Here is a 9,861-nt window from a genome sequence, read left to right on the forward strand (position 1 = left end):
GAAGGCCCCAACAAACTCAGCACCCCCCAGGCACCATCCAGTTCCACGGCCCCCATCTCCTGGGCCTCTCCCTTGAAGTCGCCCCTTCCTTGCCCCCCACACACAGTCACTGAGTCCTGTAGCTTCTCCCAGCAAAGAGCTCAGCTGGCTTCTGCTCCCACAAAGATGCAAGCTCCTCCGAGGGTGGGCCCAAGCCAGGGTCTTAGTTTGAGCCGCTGAGCTCTAGGAAGCCCCTCTGTCAGGTTCCAAAGCCTCACGGTTTTCGGGCCAGCACATAATTCAGCTGTGGCCTGGACCCCGCCAAGGCAGAGCGATCACCAACACTCAGGACCACCTGTTCAAGTGACATAGCCTCCCAGAATCATCCCAAGTTTCCCAATTGTAAGTGAACGCATTCAGGGCACTTCTAGGGGTCGCAGTCTCAGCCCTGAGAGTTTTGGGTAGTCAGGGCCCGTCTTCTCTCTGCCGGTGCCCCTCGCGTCGCCCCCGGGCTTGGCACCATGGAGCACCCCCGCCCCGCGTGACCCGGACCCGGCCTGCAGCGCCGGCAGCGGCCACGTGGGGGCAGCAGGCGCGCGCCCTCCGCGCCGCCCGCCTTCAGAGTTCTAGCCCTGGGAGGCCGGCCAGGACGTTGCGGGAGGAAAAGCATCCGGGAAACGGGGTGGGGAGGGGGGGGAACCTGGGCCTGGGGCTGGCCGGGCGTTGACTCCCCGCTAGGGCCCCAGGCGGGTCGCCTCACCCCCGCAGCCTCACTTTCCGCATCTATCAAGTGGACACGGCAGTCTGCAAGGGCCTTTTTGACCCTGGCAATCCGGAAGCAAGATTTAGTAACAAACGGAGAGGGGCTTTTGTGCCAGGTGTCCCTGCTCACAAAGCAAGGTCCTGCCTTGGTCTGACCGAAACCTCTCATACCCAGGTGGGGAAAAGGAGCCAGGAGAAGGAGGTGAGTCCCCTGAGGTCACACCTGACTCCAAGCCCAGCTCCCTGCCCGTGGAGATCCCCATCTGCAGACGGGGGAACCCGAGTCCCCAAAGGGGAGGGATATGCCGGTGCTCTCACACGAGGACAGGACAACGCTGAGCCTCTGTCTCTGCCCAGTGCGCCCTCCACTGCCTCCCTGGAGGTTTAAGGACTTAGCAATCCCACCTCCACCCCTTACCTTGACTTGGAAAATTAAACGGAACAGGAATTGGCAGCTCACTCTGCACGCAGCGGGAGGAGGGAGAGGCTCCACAGGCCCCATGGGAGGTCCTGGACTCAGGGAATAGCCCCCTTCGCAACCTCCGGAGGGTCTGCCATGTGGGCCCTGGCAGACCCTGAGGGCCAGGACCTGCTTCCCACTTGGCCCTCTTCCCACGTTGCCTCAGGGCCAGCCTAACACAGCCCCTTCCATCTCCCTCATGGAGAACCAAAGCTGGGGGTGGCCTTCATAGCCCCTGTGCGTGGCCCGTCACACGTGCACAACACAGCAGCTAGGAGAGGCGGATGAAGATACTGACGGTCAGAGTGGGTCAGAGGTGGGGCCAGGACTTGAACCTCCCTCTCTCCAGGCTGTCTATACCACTGAGCTGCCCACTACATACCTCAGAACAGGAAAGGAGGGCAGAGGGGATATTTGCTGAGGCTCTGCCTTGAGCCTGGCCTGGACCTGGCATGCTTGCCTCACACAGAGCTCCAGCTGCACTGAGAAGCAGCCCCATCATGCTTTCCACTTACAGATGAGGACTGAGCCATGGCCACCAGAAGGAGTGAGCAGACTGGGATCTGAAGCCAGGTCAGGTGGCTCCCACACCTTGGCACAGAGCCCAGGGTCTGACCTATCTCCTGCACAGGGGCCTGCAGGCTGCTTCCCCATGTGGTCCCAGAGCCCAGAGACCAGCAAGGGGAGCAGGTTTCTAGGGTGGCTTGGGCAAGTCAGGGCACCTCCCTGTGCCTTGGTTTCCCCAGCCCTACCCACTCATAGCACAAAAAAGTACTAAGGATGGGAATTCCCTGGCAGTCCAGTGGTTAGGACCCCGTGCTTCCATTGCAGGGGCCACGGGTTTAATCCCTGCTCAGGGAACTAAGATACCACAAGCTGCGCGGTGTGGCCCAAAAAAAAGAAGAAAGAAAAAAATGTACTAAGGAGAGCCTTCCAGCCAACTGGGCTAGCGTGTTCCAGTCAGTGCCAGTGGTGGGGGACAGCATCAGGGCCAGGCTTCCAGGACACCCCCGCCCAGGTTAAGGAGAGAGGGAAAGGCACAGCCAAGGGCAACCAGTGTCAGCATCATGGGCCATGGTGGGAGTGGCAGGGCCAGAGGATGAGGGGCTGACGTCACGATGGTGACAGAGTTGCGGTCCTCCCCTGCCACCCAGTGCTCAGACCCGGGCAGTGTCCAGCCTTGGCACAGGGTGGTAATAGACACACTCTTGGCCTCCAGGACTGCCCTGGTCAGAGAAATATGTCAGCAGAAGGGCCAGAGATTGCCCACCCTCTTCATCGTGGTTGTCATCGTCATCAGCACCACCACCATAGTCATCAACGACTCCAAAGAAGTTCAGAGAATTTCCTCCTGACCCGAGTGAATCCCACTCCATGGAAGCAGGAGGCTGGGTGAGAAGCCCTCTGGAGGCCTCCCCTGCTGGGGTAGGGAGAGCGGGCAGAGGCTTGAAGCCTATCACATGAATTCTCTGCCTGGGAGTCCGGGAGACTTCTCAGAGGAGGTGGCCTGTCCTCTGAGCTTTAAGAGACAGGTTAACGGCTCCGGCTCCACTCGTATGCGGTACCTGAAGGAGTCAGGTTCACAGAGACAGAAAGTAGACTGGAGGTTGCCCCCGGCTGGGGGAGGGGGAGGGGGAGTTAGTGTTTAGTGGGCACCTCGTCTCAATTTGGGGAGATGATGGTGGTGATGGTTACACGACAATGTGAATGTACTTAATAACACAGAACTGTGCTCTTAAAAAATGGCTAAAATGGTACCTTTAAGACATATATATTTACCACAATTTAAAACACACACAATTTTCATTAAAAATTTTTTCTTTTTTTTTTTTTTTGGCCACACATCCTGCAGGATGTTAGTTCCCTGACCAGGGATCGAACTGGTTCCCCCTGCAATGGAAGCGTGGAGTCTGGACCACCAGGTAATTCCTTAAAATTTCTCACTGAAAAAAACTTTTTGATTGAAAAAAACTTCCAAGAGAAAAAATGAAATTTACATTTTTATTTAAAAAACAAGAACTGAGCTGGAATTGGGCAAGCAGAGCAGGGGAAAGGGGAGTCCTGCAAAGCTGTAGAAGAGGAAAGAGAGTGTGTCCTCAAAAGGCAAAGGCACTGAAGTAGGAGCACAGAATGAAAAAGAGGAAGGAGGTGGGGCAGTGCTGGGGGCGGGGGGCGGGGTGAAGGCAGGCCCCGCCCCGGCCTGGGACCCCAACCTTCCCCACACAGACTCACACTGAACGAGACATTCCAGGCTCCCAAGACCTCTCGGTCATCATAACTCAGGGAGTCTTAGTGTCCTATGGTCCTCCCACCCCTACCCCAGCTGTCACACACAGACCAGCCCTCTGAGAAGACCCTCAGGTCTGTCCTCTGCTGAAAACCTCCTGGGACGCCCGCAGTCTACAGGATAGGATCCAGAGGCTTTGGCCTGGCACTCAAGGCTCCTGGCCCCAGGTGACCTCTGCCATCACTCCTCGGGGGTTGCACCAGATCCTGCACCTGCCCTGTGGGCACCAGCGCCACTTCAGGGAGTGGCCCCGTAGGAGGCTCTGCTCCTGGGGTCCTCGCCCTGCCCGCCCCCTCCCTTACCGGTGCCTTCGCTCTCCCTCCCTCTGGGAATGCCTTCTCCCGTGTCCTCCGGCATTGGCCTTGCTTCCTCTTCTGAGCGCCTGCTGTTGGTCGCGTCTCCACAAACTCCAGGTCCTTCCTGGTGGCAGTGCACAGTAGGGGTTCAGGCGGAATCTGCTGAAGGACTGGTTTAAAGCAACTTTCCCGTCCACGCTCTTAACTCAGCGGGTGCAAGTGGGGCTGGTAGAGTCAGGTGTCAGGAGCCCTGGGTTCCTGCCCTGTTGAGATTTGCTGTGTGACCTCAGGCAAGGGTTTCCCCTCTCTAGAATTTGCTTACAAGCTTCTAGGAAGTGTGGCCTCCTGGGAAGTCAATCCCCAGGGAGGTGTTCCGTCAGAGAGCAGTAAAGGTGGGGCAGAGGGAGTCATCAAGCACCAGGACCTGAGGGCAGGGCACCCTCATTGACAGGGCCAAGGCCATAAGCCCACAGTGGAGTTTTCTGGGTTCTCATGCTCCCACACCCCCAGAACTATGCCCAGCACTTAGCTGAACCCGCCCTGGCCTGCCGGAATGCCAGGGAGAGGCCAGAGTTCCATCACCACCGCCACTACCGCCGTCACGCTCCATGTCACCACCGTCATCCTCATCCCCACCATCATCAAGAAGCTAGAGGGCCCGCCTCTGGCCTGCTCTCTGTACACCCAGTGGGCTGGACAAGAAGGTCTTTCTAGGCTCCTGAGAGGGGGCTGGAGGGAAGCCCCCGTGATTCTGTCCCCAACCTTCTCATGAGTGCAAGGGAGGGAAGGGACCCCACTTGACTGAGCACCTGCTGTGTGCCAGGTACAGGGCGCTATTCTCCATAAACTGCAAGGCAGGATTTTTTCCCCGTCTGAAGCAGTGGCTCAGAGAAGTCAGGGTTGCACAGTGGTGGGTGCACAAGGCGGGGTTCAACCCAAGTCATCTCACCTTCAGTTTGCTCATCCCCCTGCCCGGTGACCCCGTGAGCTGTGGGGCTGTGCAGTGTAGTTGGGAGCCAGGCTCGGGAGCCTTCCCGCCGGGGTTCGAGGCCAGTTCTGCCTCTTACCAGCCACGTGACCTTGGGCAAGCCACTGCCCTGAACACCAGAGTTCAGCTGTTAACCGGGGATGCTAATAGCACCGGCTGCCAGGTTGGCCTGAGGGCCGGGTCAGCCTGCGGAGAGCACGTGGAACAGAGCCAGGCACACGGTGGGCGGTGGGCGGTGCATAGGCCTGGGCCAGCAGGATTAACATTTCCCTGCCAGGTAAACTCCTCCTCCTTTAGTACCTTCCTGGCTACTCTCCCACGCCCAGCTGCCCTTCCTCCTCGGGAGCTTTTCTCACCCTTCGAGGTGAGGACCAGTGACACCCCTGTGCCCCGTGCCCCTCCTGAGAGCGGGGTGGGGGGGGGGGGCCTGAGTGTCCTGCCAGCCCCTCCCTGTGTCTGAGGCCCAGCCCAGGGCTAGCCTCAGCTGATAATTGAATGGGTGAATCCACATCCGTTTCCTCTTCCCACTACTGCCAGCCACCTCCTCACCTCCCAGAACTTCATGGAATCTCCCCTGACCTTCTGCTGCCCCATCTCACAGCTCAGGCCACGGGCTCTGCGGTCCTCCCCAGCCCTCATCCCTCCACCCTTCAAGTACAGGAGGGGGCTGTCCCTACAATCTCTCCACCGCCCTGCGCAACTCCTGGCCTCAGTCCTGCCTTCCAGGATCCTGGAGTCCTGACATTCCCCTACCCACTGGCTGTGTGATATTAAGCAAGGCCCTGCCCCTCTCTGAGCCCCAGGGATGTCAGCTGTAAAGGGAGGAGAAGAACCCACTTCTCAGTGCATTGCTCTGAGATTAAAGAGAGGAGGTGGGGAACTCTTTGTAAACTGTAAAGGGTGGTACACTTTAGAGATCTGTATTAGTGGGTGCTAGATGCTGGCTGGAATGGGAGTGGAGTGGTGGGAACTTCAGGATGTAATCCCAACACGAGTTGGGTTAGAAATCCCCTCCTTTCTCTCAGAAGAACTAAGTGGGACGAGGCTTGTGTCCTGTGGCCTTGGAGTCAGAAGACTTGGGATCAGTTCAGTTGAATTCATTCCTGCCTGGCCTGAGCCCCTGCTTTGGGCCAAGACCCGTGCCAAGCACTGGGACCAGGTGAATCCATGGTCTCTGTCCCCAAAGAGCTGAGAGCCTGACGGGGAAACAGTTCTGGAAACCCTTTACCATCAACAGCGTGAACCAGGGAGCCAAACGAGGAAGCGTGACTGCTGTGAAGTGGGGGAGCTGGCGGGTCCTAGAGGGGTTCCCAGAGGAAGCAGGTGCTGCACAGGGTGAACTGGAAGTGGTCGGAGTCTCCATCTCCCCCAGAACTCCCTGGTAAGGTCTCGAAAAGCTACAGAGAGGAGGCAAATTCAGTCTTGAAAGAAACTGCCGTAATTCAATCTTAAAAATAATCCCATTAATTTAGTCAAAGAACCACTTAATTGAATTTCTTTCCAAACCCAGGCCTATTCAAAAAGCCAATGAATCCAAATGCTGCTGAATTAGTAAACTCCCAAATAATTTAGTGAACGGGCCAGTCCAGTCAAGTCCCTGATAAATCTAGCCTGAGTCATCCCAGTCCTATGACTGCTCATTCAATCAGCTTATCCTTTTTTTAAAAAAAAATAAAGTGTAATTCAGGCAAACAATAGTCCACTTTGGTCAAATAACCAGAAAGTTCAGGATGAAGAGTTCACTGAGAAATCCGTCACGCCTGCTGGCCAGCTGGGGTGGCGTCATGCGGTGATGGCCAACGGGAGGGCCGGAGCCGTGGATGTGAACTGGATGTTGGCTGCCCCCTGCACCCCAGCCTTGTGCCTTCAGGGAGTCATTCTCCAGCTCTGAGCCTCAGTATCAACATCTGAAAAATGGGGAGGTGGCTGCGAGAATAAAACAGGAAAGCAAGGAGAGGGCACCCTCCTTCCCTCTTGCCCTCCTTTACCCGGGGTGTTGTAGGAGAGGAACCTGCAAACTCTGTTGACCCACGAGTTTCCCTTTCTGTAAGATGGGCTCTTAAACTTTTAATTTAATGTAGTTTTTGGAGTGGAAAATATTTTCACATGGATCAAAATTCAAAAGTTACCAAAGATGGTACAGTAAAAGTCTCCCTCCCATGACTTTCCCTCAGCCACTCATTTCCTGTCCTGGAGAAGACCCCAAATCATCAGCCTCTTATATTGCCGGTCAGAGATATTCATAATATAGATAGAGGGACTTCCCTGGCGGTCCAGTGGTTAGGACTCCACGCTCCCACTGCAGGGGGCATGGGTTCCATCCCTGGTCGGGAAACTAAGATCCTGCATGCCACGTGGCGTGGTCAAAAAAGATAGATAGATAGATAGATGATGGATAGATAGATAGAAAAGACGGATGCATGTTCTCTCTCCTCCCTTTTTATATAAATAGTCACAAACCATATACTCTTCTCCGAAACTTGTTTTTTTTTCACTGAGCAATACTTCATGTAGATCTTTCCCCATTTGTACATAAAGTGCTTCCTCATTCATTTATATGACTTCATTAAGGTCCATTGGAGGAATGTTCTATTTTATCAGCTCCTTATTGATGGACATGATTCCAACACATAACACACACACACTGCTATGAATAACCCTTTACATAAGCCAGTTCCCTCCTGTGCATTGATACCTGTAAGATAAATACCTGGATTTGGACTGAGGTCAAAGGAAACGTGCAGTTCTCATTTTTTTTTTTTTTTTTTTTTTTTTTTTTTTGCGGTACCCGGGCCTCTTACTGTTGTGGCCTCTCCCATTGCGGAGCACGGGCTCTGGACACGCAGACTCAGTGGCCATGGCTCACAGGCCCAGCCGCTCCACGGCATGTGGGATCTTCCCGGACCAGGGCACGAACCCGTGTCCCCTGCATCAGCAGGCGGGACTCTCAACCACTGCGCCACTAGGGAAGCCCTACAGTTCTCATTTTGATGGGTATCGTCATTGCTCTCCTCCGGGGCTGTACACATTTACTCTCCCTGGGATGAAGGGGCCTGTTTCCCCGGAGCCTTGCCATCAGTGTGTTACCCAAATTCTGTATCTTTCCCAAGCTGATGGGTGAGAGTGGAATCTTGGTGTAGCTGTAATTTGCATTTTTCTTAGTTTGAATGAGGCTGCCATCTATTTTTCTTTTTATTTATTTATTTATATTTGGCTGCATTGGGTCTTCATTGCTGCACGCAGGCTTTTCTCTAGTTGTGTCGAGTGGGGGCTACTCTTCGTTGCAGTGCGCGGGCTTCTCAATGCTGTGGCTTCTCTTGTTGCAGAGTATGGGCTCTAGGCACATGGGCTTCAGTAGCTGTGGCACGTGGGCTCAGTAGTTGTGGCTCGAGGGCTCTAGAGTGCAGGCTCAGTAGCTGTGGCCCACGGGTTATCACTAACCCTGTAATTTGGGCAAACCACTTCTCTTCTCTTAGCGTCAGTTTCCTTATCTGTAAACTGTAGGATAAAGTAGCAGACCTAGTCCATGATCATCAGTGGATGCTAAGATCCCTGGGTAAAAGTTTGATGGGGAACTTTATAACAGAAGGATGAGGTCAACAACACCTAAAGCCACTGATCAATCTCAGCATCGCTAAATGGTGGAACAACCCAATACCCTATGGCTCCTGCTCTGATGCACTGGGAGGGGCACAACATCACCCGTGAAATATCCTTGAGAAAATCATTGAATCCAAATCAAATCAAGCCTCCAGCCGTTAGAATCTACATCTAATTACCACTTTATAGGAAATACGGGGGATAGTGGAGCATGTTAAGAGACACCACAGGGATGCAGTCAACCAATTCTAGACTGTGGGAAACTCGATCTGGAATACTATTCAGCCAGAAAAAGTACTGCATCCCTGAAGTACTGATACATGTGACCACATGGTGGAAACTTGACAGCAAGATGTCAAGTGAAGCCAGCTGCAAAAGGTTGCACATCATGTGATCCATTTATATGAAATAACTAGAATAGGCAAAAGACAAAAGTAAATTACTGGTCACCAGGCACTGGAGGAGGGCGGAAATGGGGAGTGACTGCTGGTGGGTATGGGGTTTCTTTTTCTGGGTGATAAAAATGTTAGGGAGTTAGATAGAGGTAATGGTTGCAAAACCCTGTGAATCTACTAAAAGCCACCAAGTTGTATACTTTTTTAAACGGTGAATTTTATGTTACGTGAATTATATCTCAATGAAAGACAGAGAGAGAGATTTAAAAGATATATCAACCCTATATAGGGTTGGAGGGAAGTTCAGAGAGTGGGGTATGAATTGAAGAAAACACTCGAGGAATCAGAGGCTCCCCCTGTCCCTCCGGAGATCATTCCTTACCCCAGGTGATTTGAACCTGGAATCCGAGGACCCAACTGTTCTGTGTAAGCGGGGGAGCGGGGTGGATGTGGGGTGGTGGGAATCCCAGCTCTTTCTCGGTGTCTCAAGGGGTCCCTCACTCTGGAAGAGTGGAACCTCCCCTCTCAGTCCGCCCACCCCTGGGGGTCGCACTTGGAGGCACAGCTGACGGCTGGGGGCCCGGTCCGAATGAGGCGTACGTGTCGGGGGAAGTGTCCCCATCACCTCACCCCGCAAGCGGGAGAACCACGAATCCCCGCGGGGCTGGAGGGCGGGGCGTGGCCGGGAAGCCGGGGCGGGGCTTAAGCGGTGACGTCACAGCCCCGCCCCAGGCAGGCTACCTCCTTCCTGCGCGCTGCGCCCTAGCTGAATCCTCACCTGGAGAGACAGGTGTGCGCATCTCCCATCTCGGAGGCCAACACGCGAGTGTCAGGTAAGCGTCAGCAGGAGTTCCGACTGGGGGCTGGGAGGAGGGTCCGTGGTGGGAGTCCTCACTGGACGCAGAGGAGAGCCTGGTCAAAGAACGGAGCGGGTCCTGGGTCTGTGAAGGTACTGGTTGCTCCCCAAACTCCTACCATATCTCTCGGTTATAGTCACGTTGTACAGAAAACGTAGGCTTTGGAGGGATCTGAAGGAGAGGAAGCTGAAGAGGAAACATCAGGCTTCCAAATATTTCGACCACAAATTATTATTT

Source organism: Phocoena sinus, chromosome 10 (genome assembly GCF_008692025.1).
Source record: "Phocoena sinus isolate mPhoSin1 chromosome 10, mPhoSin1.pri, whole genome shotgun sequence".
Lineage (NCBI taxonomy): Eukaryota > Metazoa > Chordata > Mammalia > Artiodactyla > Phocoenidae > Phocoena > Phocoena sinus.